Source organism: Passer domesticus, chromosome 1 (assembly GCF_036417665.1).
Source record: "Passer domesticus isolate bPasDom1 chromosome 1, bPasDom1.hap1, whole genome shotgun sequence".
Lineage (NCBI taxonomy): Eukaryota > Metazoa > Chordata > Aves > Passeriformes > Passeridae > Passer > Passer domesticus.
Genome location: NC_087474.1, coordinates 69,642,428 through 69,652,847, shown reverse-complemented (window position 1 = coordinate 69,652,847; position 10,420 = coordinate 69,642,428). Strand labels below are relative to the sequence as shown.

Sequence of the window (10,420 nt, the reverse complement as noted above, 5' to 3'; positions counted from 1 at the left end):
TTTGTGTGATGGGCTCTTCATGCCCTGGCCAGTAGCCAGTATGGCTCAGTGCTTAGACCCATGTGAAGGTCTGTGGTTTTTGCTCACTGACATATGTTTGTTTTGATTTAAGTCCATAAGGTTTGCACGCTTGAGGTTCACTTTGAGGTTTCAAGTTCAGTGAGACGTCAAGTTTTTCCTGGCTTTTGGGTTAAAACCTCAAGCCTAATGATAATTCTTTCTCCATCTGCAGATTACAGAGAGAAAGGTCATTTAAAATTGAACCCCAAAGCCTGATTCTTGCTGAGAACCATCAAATATTTAACTGGACCATTCCTTGTGATTATATGTTTCCATCAAATTAGCAACTCCACATTTTACTGATATATACACAAGTCTGCTAATGGCATTCTGCTCTAATTGAAAACACAGTATTTCTCCAAGTTTCTGTTATTCTTCAGTTCCTGATTCCTAGGTGGCTCTGTTAGTGCTACTCAGGGGTGGCAGCTTTTGAGTATAATAAGGAAAAACTTAAATTTATGGTTGGTTCTGTTTTTTCTGCCCAGTCTCTGCAGTGCCTGTGCTATGCTTAATCAAGGTGAAGTTCTGCTTCCTTTGACTTCAGGAACTAAGACCCAAAGTGAAACTCTTTTCAAAAGGATAAGCTGACACCCTAAAGGTTTCATTTGCCAAAACCAAAGTTTTGTTTTCAGTGATATTGAATACATGACACTTGCAGGGATCCATGTTTCATTGGAGTACTGTACCAAGCAGAAAATTAGCCATATAAAGAAGTATTTGGTTTAACAGCATCTGAAAAATTACTCCACAAAATTCAGTACCCTTTAAGCTCTCATGAAATAAGATTGTTTTGGGCTCTCTGTATATTGCTTTGATTCTTCATGTTCATCTAGTGTCTACTCAGCTGCTGAATCTTTGCTCTGAAGCCTGTCCCCTGTGGACAGTTACATCAAATCCAACATAGCTCATGTATCCCTAAGGCAGCACAAACCTGCACTAATATGGAGCAGGATTTGTGATCAAATGTTTGAGAACAGGTCTTCAAATCCTGGCACCAATCCTGGGAAAATTTATATTGATGACTTGTCAAGGCAGTAACCAAAACAATCCCAGTTCTTTCCATGTATTTCAGCCCAAAAGCTTTCATGTGAACACAAACAGTAATGATCTCAACCCAAAATTCTTACTTGTACCCTCAGCTGTTTTGTTCAGACAACTTCCGAGTTCTCCATTCTCTGGAGAGGAGAAAATATTCTCTGGAGCTAAACTGAGAAAGTCATATTAGACAGGTAATTTAGAGCCTGCTACTGAATTACTTTGAGAGCTAACAACATCTAACAAAGTACCTATGTTAGAGATTTGAAAAGGGAAGAAAGGTCGTTACCCATGCTGTTAACAAAGCACTTACTGGGGAGTTTATTTGAAGTATAAGACTTAGATTTGCAAGCACTATGTGCATAAGGCTGTCTCTGACATAAAGTCTTTCTTCCTCTAAACCTTTCTACTTTTCTGAGGGAGTTATGACTGGTCTTTATCTTTATAATTCTTCCCTCTTCCCCTTCCTCCTTCTTCATTGGCATCTAACATGACTGTGTATCTCTGGCTCTTCCTTAAAAGTACATACATTGTGTGCTTGCATAGGAGGCTTTTCACAAGGTTTTGGATATATATTTATAGATACTGTAGGGCCCATTTTCCATGTCTGATTGAAAAAATGTGTCTTGTTTATAGAATAAACCAACATCCTCCATGTTGGTTCAGCCCTGATTCTGACTTCTGAGTGTAGTTTAGGTTTCATATGCAAGGGATCTTTGGGTTTTCTCCTATTTCTTATGGGCAATATGTGGTAGAACACTGGTATTTTTATCAAGGTGTTCACTAGCATTTTAGTGCTTTGGTTAATAGTTGAAATGGAAGCATCTGGAGATAAAATTATAATCATGTGGTAACATTTGAAGGTGCTACTAATTTGAGTTGAACTTGGCTAAATTAATATGAACGTCCCTTCATTCCTTGGTGCCCTCCCTGTGCTTTCAGCGCCAGATATAGGAAAATACATGGAATTCAGCAGTGAAGTGAAGGCTTCCTATATAAAAAATGCAGGATGAACATTTATTTCCATAATTTATTTTCCCAGGGAGGGAGGTCAGCACTGGAAGAGGTTATGGAACCTCCACCTCTGAGAGTTTTCAGGATGAAGTTGCACCTGACCTCATGTATTGTTGATGACATCCAGGGGTTTCACTAAGTTACCTCCAGATGACCGTTTCAACATATCCCTAAGTCAGAACAGACAAATGAGCTACTGGTATCAAGTGGGAAAGATCATTGACTCACAGAGTTACAAACTGCTGCAGCTCTGTCTTAGAAACTAATGAGAACAGACTAGAAGCCAATCAGAGCCATGCTGTTATAATCGTTGTAGGTTAAAAACCATGGGATTGGTGACCAGGACAGCTGCTCTCTTCTTGTAATCCAAAGCCCTGAAGATACATATTTTGCTGGACTCAGTTCCTGCCTCAGTAATGTTTATATTTTGGACTGAGAAAGTAATCCATAACCTGGATTCTCTATATTAGCTGACATAGCATCTGAAAGTACAGTTTTATATTGGTTAGCTATAGTGAGAGTTTGGGCATACCTCTACTGTTTTCCACCAAAGATTTGCCAGTGCTGAAATTATTAACCCCACCGGTGAAAATGCCCTCAGATGACTGCGGTAATCTTGTGATTTCTGTCCTATGCAGTCCTATGCCTCTCCTAAACACTAGCAGCATTGCTGAGACTGAATGCTACTACTAGATTTTACGTGGAATTTAGGCAATTCCTAGGTGCAGCCCATTGCAAAACCTCTTTCTGAGAGGAGCCAATGAGAACAAGTTACAACTGCCTTGTGCAAATTTTTCCAATCTGCTATTGCGTGAACAGTTGGGAAGGTTGAAATCAGCACAAAAGAGCACTTGGGTTTTGCTCCGACTGCGCTTTCCTGTGTAAGGGTTAAGCATATCTCTTCTGGGGGAATTCTGTGCTTCATCACCATTATGTAACTTCAGAGATTGAAATGGGATCCTGTGCAAGGCAGCTGTGTGGATTCACAGCAGCTTTCTTCCTATATTTCCCTGACACCGTGTATAGTTTCAGTGCAAAGAGCCAGGGAGCGCAGCGTTGCGAGGTGATGCCCAGATTTTGCAAACAAAGGGGACAGAAGACTCTGTGCCACCTGCTCTGTCACTTGAACAAATGTTAGGCATAAAACAAGCTACAAACCGCTAACTGCTTGTTGGATGATAACTTTGTGATCAGCAATTCCATCGATCATCAAGGTCAGCTTCTCTGCTTTTGTTTCTCGAGCGAACCAGTCCCTCGGTTCCATGCTCCTATAGGCAAGATGGTAAAGCAGCCAAGGATGTTAACTGCTTGGTGCCCTGACAGTAAACAGCATTGCAGAGCTGCATGCTCTCATTCGGCGGCTGACAGAGGTGTCCAGATGTTTCTGCATTAAACTGGGTGGCACAACACCTCTGCAGGAATTGGCAGGCAAGAATGTTTGCTTCTTGGCTTGGACTGAAAGCTTTTGAGTCGGCAATGTGAGGAAAATGTTGACAATATCCGCAAAACAGAGAGAGCCCTGTTGTGTCCATACATGAAAAAAGAGGAAAAAAACTCTTCTGCTCATTTTTTCCTGATTATTTTGTGGACAGTGCATTTACTAAAATTACCGGTTAAGGAAATGATAAATGCCTCTGTTTCTTACTGTAGTCGCTCATTGAGTGTGGGGCTGAGTGGGAAAAGGAGTAGTCTTGGCAAACGGTTTATTAGTCTCAAATAAATTATTCAGAGTGCAGGTTTGGATACAGATTGCAGGGAACGATAATGGAGATGGTTTTCTGAGTCTGCTCATGTTAGGGAGACATGGAGTATGCTTTTCAGGAATTCACTTAAGTGCAATCAGTTTAGAATAACGTAGCCTGGAAGTAATATTGCTGCCATCCAGCTAGTGTCTGTGGAACAGCATTCTCCTGCCTTCTGAAGCATTGGCATTGAAGATGGATAGATATGGAGATATTTATACTTTGTGCTGCTGCCTTTTAAAATATTTTTATTTTTTTAAAGGGAAATTCATTCTCACCACTAGAGAGGGGCATGTTTTGGTTGAGATATTCTGCCCCCCCCCCCCCCACCTCCACCCTGAGTGAAATACTGGACCACATCAGCATCCGATTTGGGTGCGTCATGTGGTTTCTCATGTGATGCTGGTCTCACTGCACTTTGGAGAGTGAGCCTTTGTGACTGCACTCTTGGACAGTAGCATCCAGCAACATAGGATACTTTGGGGAGGGAAAGGAAAAGAGGCAGCCTCCCAGAAATGCCTGAAAGCCCAGAAAAATAAAGTTATGACAATTTTTTATAGTTATTGTTTCTTCTTAACTGTTTTGGCTTTTATTTTTAATTCTGGGTCTTCCCTTTTCTCCGTTCCTTCAGGCAGAAAGCTGCACCGTTTGGAAGAAGCAAGTCAGTCTTTCCTCACAGCTACAATGCTGCACCGCTTTCGACAGAACCTGCTTTTCCCTCCATTTACCTGGGTGGCTGCTGCTCTTTCTGCTGCTGCTGGGGCTGCTGCAGTCTTGCTGCCTGCGCTTCGCCCTGGCTTGGCTGACTCGAAACTCTCTCATCTGCACATTGCTAAGGAAGAAGAGCGATGGAGCCGCGGATTTTTTTTTATTGGTTCTGGAAGCCAAGGGTTGCAATATGTGATGATTTTGGGGTTTTCTGTGGCATGGTGGAGGGAGGAGAAAGGAAGGGTGTTAATCTAGGATAGGGTGGGTGAAAGCTTAAAGAAATATTATGTAAAGTAATCCAGTGCTCGACCAGGGCATCAGCATCAAGAATCCAGCCTCTGCTGCTCCAGAGGATTAACATGGGGAAGTCACAGTGCTGCAGTCGGGTTTCACCTCAGTGTTGTGCTGGAGATGGATAAATAAGGTATCGGTTGCATCTGCCTGTTAAGGCAAAGCCAAGGGAGAAGGAGAGAGTGAGCGAATGCAAATGCAAAGGAAAAAGAAATGCTTTGTGCCGTTTGTCTGATTCTGTGGATTCTCACTGCAGAGAGGATGGCTTGATTAACAAAGCAATGTATGGATGGAGGGACTGTAAATTGTAGCTTGAGCATTCCTGATGCTGTCAGGGAGTGAACTGATGAGTTAGGTGGCTGTAGGAATATCCCCAGGGAAAACAGCAGCCTCACACTCTGTGTGTATATATCTGTGTATGTACGTGCTTTTGTGTGCATGTGAACATGTAGAGAAATGAAAGAAAGACATTTCTGACCAATTTACAGAGGACGTTTGTGAGTTTGCTGGGTCAGACTTGATTGCAGCTTGTATTTTCAGCTCTAGCTCTACACCCATTTCCTGACTGAGGTGGCACTCTGTGAAAACAGATGGTAGGCAGTATTCTTTTAAGAAATGTGAAAGCAGATCCTTTCCACTTAACACCTTGAAGCACTGAGTCTTCTGCACAGTGATGAGAGAAACCGTGGGGTTTCATTTTCTCCACCTTAAAATCTCTATAAACACAGCTGTATTCAGTATGGTGAAAAATTCTATACTGTAAATAGAAATGTGATCAATCTAATCAAAATAAATGCATCCCATATGACTTCTAGACCAGCTGGCTACCACAGTCATCAGATGGCTAAATCCTAAACTGAGCATTTGTATTCAGTGTTATACTTGCATCTTTTTATTTTTCCCTTTTTTTTCCTTAGATTTTCAAAATCAGCTTCTAATTGAAAAAGATTCTTCATATATTCAGAAAAGCCTTCATTCGGCACTTGATTTCTGTGAAATGTAGCTGGGGGTATTTTTTATTGTGGAATTTGCTTGGGGTAGTTTTAGAGCAGGTAGACTTGTCACAGTACAGGCATATTTCATTTGGTAGGTATTTCATTTGGCCATATCTGAACAATGCAGAAAGAGGGAAAACAAGCACTGCACTCAGCTTGCAGGGCTTGGCACGGATTCTAGCAGCTGCCTATCAAGAAAGACGGGGTTTTTTCCTTTCCTTTTTTCCCTTTTATACAAAGCCATAGACTATAATGTCATACTAAAATGTATATGAGGGGATTTCCCAATAGTCATGGTGAGCTACCCTGCAAGACACCCGTCTGGTCCTTCCACTATTTGTTCCCCAGCCTACAAAGGCAGCCCTGTGTGTCGAATTGTATTTAGCCAGCTGTTGGATAGCATTCTTGTGCTGGGGGCTAAGGAGTCTTATTACTCCCGAACTGTAGTTTTCTGTTTGCTTAAAGAAAAACAACTTTGGCAATACAGCAGGCTCTGCAAAGGAATTTATTCCACTCCTATACATTTCTGAGTCTGTTGTGTGCTTCTAACTCAGGCGGTTTAAAGCAAGTGAGGAAGGAGGAGGAGAGACTCTGAACTAGCAGCTTCAAAGCTGCAGAGACGAGCAAAATGTCAGCAGCTTGTAATTAGGAGCCCATGGTTACGTCAGTGCCTGTATCTCTCCAGGAATTGCTATGAGATGTGTGCCACAAAGCAAAAGAAGACTCTCATAACCTGGTTAAAAAGCCTGGCTCAAACAAGAAAGAGCAAAATGGATTAATGAATCTGCTGTGTTCCTAAGTCAGATGTGGATGGATTACATGCACAAGTTTGCTGAATTCTGCAGCAGTGAAGACTGAATTATGGCATGCATTCACCAAAAGTGAAAATCCTTCAGGAAAAAATGCAGATGAGCAGTCTATCCTTAAAAATTTCTTTCCTAGCTCTGTCCTGTACAGACAGCTGCATGACATGGAGGCATGCTCTGAAGGAAGAGACCGGCAAGCTGCACAAAGGTGTTTAAAAGGAAGGGTGCAATTAGACACAAAGCAAGCCTGCTGAAATTCTGCTCTGGCATTACAGATTTGATACTGAAATACCACCCCAGAGGAGATCGGCTGGGCTCTGGTGTGGTTTATATTAAGGCTTCTCTGGTTAAGAACGAGGGGGGAGGGACAGGGCTTCCTGCAGCATCTTGCAGCCATGCAGAAGTCCCCAGGGCTGTGGGAAGTGGGAGGGATAGATGTGCTCTTAAAGACACATGCCCAGATCCTGGCAAGGGGCTTTCTGACCTCTGCAATTATTTTTAGGTCTGTGAAGGCAACTTGGCAGTGCTTAAGCAGTGAGATTGCAGGGGGTGTTTAATCTGCTGTGACTGGCCTTTCTCTGTGTCAGGGCTGTGAGAGTTTATAGGGCTTTTATCAATACCCCTCCACCACATGCAGCATGCATGTCTGTCACTGTTCCCAAAGACCAGTTACTGGAGGTCTGGTGTGGTTCCCTGCTACCAGCAGAAGTCACTTGCAGTTCAGCTCTGTTGTAGTTGCTTTTAAATTTACCAGGATAGGTAGATTGTATTATACAAACAGTGGGGGTGGGTGGTTTTTGGTTTGGATATTTTTATTTTTTTTTGATTGTGAACATAAATTTGTAGAGGAGGTGACCCTGTATATTAAACCAATAGCTCTTTGAATTGTGTGTAGTATAATTTAAATATACTTACTTTAATTAATAGAAGGTTACAAAAGCTGGCATTGTCTGGGGCTGTTTAATTTACATCTTAGGTTTAGTCGATGAGCATAACCTGCCTGATTAGAATAGTGTATTCTGCACAGCCAACAGGGTGGAAGGCATTATTTTGTTTGTGTTAGTTCAAACAGCTGGTCATTAATGCAGGCCCCATCTCCAGAGTGAAGTGCTAGTGGACATGAATGGCTGCCTGATTAATGCTGCCCCTCGACGGGTCCTTCATCCAGCAGCGATGCTCGCAGCAGAATAATGCAGCGGGATTTGATTGCGCTCTAACAGGGTAGTATGTCATTGTGTCACCCAGCGATCGAGGTTATTATGGGCTAGGGCAGACAGACGGGACAGTGGGGTTACTAGACCGTGGCATTTTTAGAAATGCAGGGCTGACCTACTTAGAGTTATTCTTGCTGGCTGGCAGCTGCCTGGTGCAGGGCTCCCCCGGATAGGCTGCGGCTGTTGCTAGGGGGAATTAGCATGAATTTTTCCACATACAGACTCAGTGATTGAATGATAAAAGCTGACTGGAATTAAAGAGATTCGGTTCAGTATTATGCAGATTTATCTCCCTCATTTTTTTCTCTCTCTGTCAAATGCATAAAAAGGAGCAGAAAACAGTTTGTTTCCATTTATTTTTGACCTATTTTTTTTTTTTTTATAGGGGAGGGCAGAAGTGTTGTGAGGTCATAATTTAATATTTAGGCTGTTGAAATGATATGATAGTGGGCATGCATCTTTAATGCATGGAAGATTAAAATGCTGCCTCTCTGGAAGGGAATGAAATGAATATATTTTGTGTTTTGGTCGGCCTGCCTCCTCTTTTTATTTGAAGCCATGTCAGATTCTTTCGTCTGGAAAGGGGAAGCATACACCAGGTTTTATTGCATAATGTTACTCTTAGCTATTTTTAGCTATCTGTACTTTAAAAAATTAGTCCTATTTATGCTAGTGGATGAAATTAATCCCCAGGCTATGCCTTATGCATGTGGAGACAGATGCCCAGGGTAGCTGCAGTGTTGTGTGTCATGTTCATCTGAAAAGGTGTTTACATACTGCAAGCTTATCAGCACTGCATACCTAGCAGAGTGATGGTGCCTGAAATGTAATCAGATCAATTAGAGAACTCTTCTGGATTTTGGAGTATTTTTCAGGCCCTGGTTTGAAGTTGGAATCTCTAGATGGCCTTCTTTTATTTATCTACATCTGCCTAAAACAGTGTTATCTTTTCATAGAACTCTGTGCTCCCTTAGGAAGCAAATAAAAACAATATTCAGTGAAGAATCCTTTGATGTAATCATGAATATTTCCTTTGTTATTATCACTAATTATAGAAGATCTTTGTTTAAACTGCTATTTCCCTCTGTGTGATCTTTTGCCAGGCAAAGAAGTTCCAATTTAGTACTTATAATTTTAAGTTAATATTCATGGCAATACATCATGACATCACACTCAAAGAAGCGGAAATTTTCAAAATATGAGACAGTGGAGGATGGGAGAGAAGGACCCACATGTCTTTGGAATTGCAAAATAAAAAATGGGACCCAGTGCTGAAAAGTAGTGAACACATTTTTATCTGAAACAGTTTAATTTCAAACATTTGGATGAATGAGATACCTTTTAGAGGGGTGTGAACAGCTTTCACATCTGAGGTACCTTTTAGAGGAGTGTGAGCTTCCTGTTCATCTTCCCTGGACCCAGAGCTGTCCTGCTTTAGCCCCTGGAATTTATTGGGAAGGCATAAAAAAAATGAAACCAGAAATGGAGACATGAATTTGAATGCATTTTGTGGCTGAGGTAAAGCATTTAGTTCCTACAGATTTGAATTTCCTATGTCTTTTTCCTGGCATTGATTCATTACTGAAACTCACACCACTTCCTTCTCTGCTCCTTCCTGACAGTCTCATGGAGTGACAGATATTTAGAGAAATGAAAGCAAGGAGGGGCACTATTTGATGCCCAGTAATTGTGTTTGCCTTGTCTGTCCTTGGAGGTTACTCCAGAAAGTTGTGGTCCCACTTCCCTCAGCAATATTCTCTTGATCAAAATCTGATGTCCTGCTCCACTTTCCTCTAGGATGCTGCAGGATGCTAGGCAACAGACAGCTTTTGTCTACAGTTATCTCTTGAGGTTCTTGCCCTTGTTGGTTGTAGCCAGTTTTAGTTTCATCCAGTTCATCTGAGATATTAGCTGACTTGGGCTTCAGCAAATCAAAATAAGCATGCGATACTATAATAATGCAGTACCCCATTTTCTAGAAAAAATCATTTGAGTGTTTGGTATATTCATGCTAAAAAAGAGGGAGTTCAAAGAAAAGAAACGAACAACAACCTGGAAAAGAGTCGTGTCTTTGCTCTTTATCTGGATTTCAGCACACTGATTGTTTATAACAAACAATCATATCAGGCAGTTTAACAAACCATCAAGTGATATATTAAATATAAAAAATATAGTGCACCAGAAACTGTATTCAATGTAAATTGAATTTTTGCCCTGCTGAAAGTCCTGTCAATGAGAATTTTTCCAAACAATTGAATGTGTGAATGATGTGATCATAATACTTTGGGTAATTATGAGTAGCAGAAATATGGAGTTAATGAAACAAATCAAAAATCTGAGCTCTGTGTGTGTGTGTGTGTGTACAACACATAAGAAACAGGATGCCAGAGGAGTTTGAAATACATGTCTGCATTGAAAATATTGTCAATTGTGCACATTCTTTTGAAAAACCCATGTTAATGACTTTCTGATGATCTCCTCTGAGGTTTCTATTCTTGCTACAACTTACACCTCCTACCTTGAAGTTTCTTACCTACAAAAGATTGTATTTTTCA

The 10,420-nt window shown here is 41.3% G+C and overlaps 1 long non-coding RNA gene across 1 annotated transcript; it reads left to right on the top strand.

The window, feature by feature from the left end:
- Window positions 1-4,236: 4,236 nt before the first annotated feature.
- Window positions 4,237-8,940, top strand: LOC135302183 (uncharacterized). The gene is made up of 2 exons (XR_010363881.1): window positions 4,237-4,391; window positions 4,483-8,940. It is a non-coding gene; the product is annotated as an uncharacterized LOC135302183 (long non-coding RNA).
- Window positions 8,941-10,420: the final 1,480 nt, after the last annotated feature.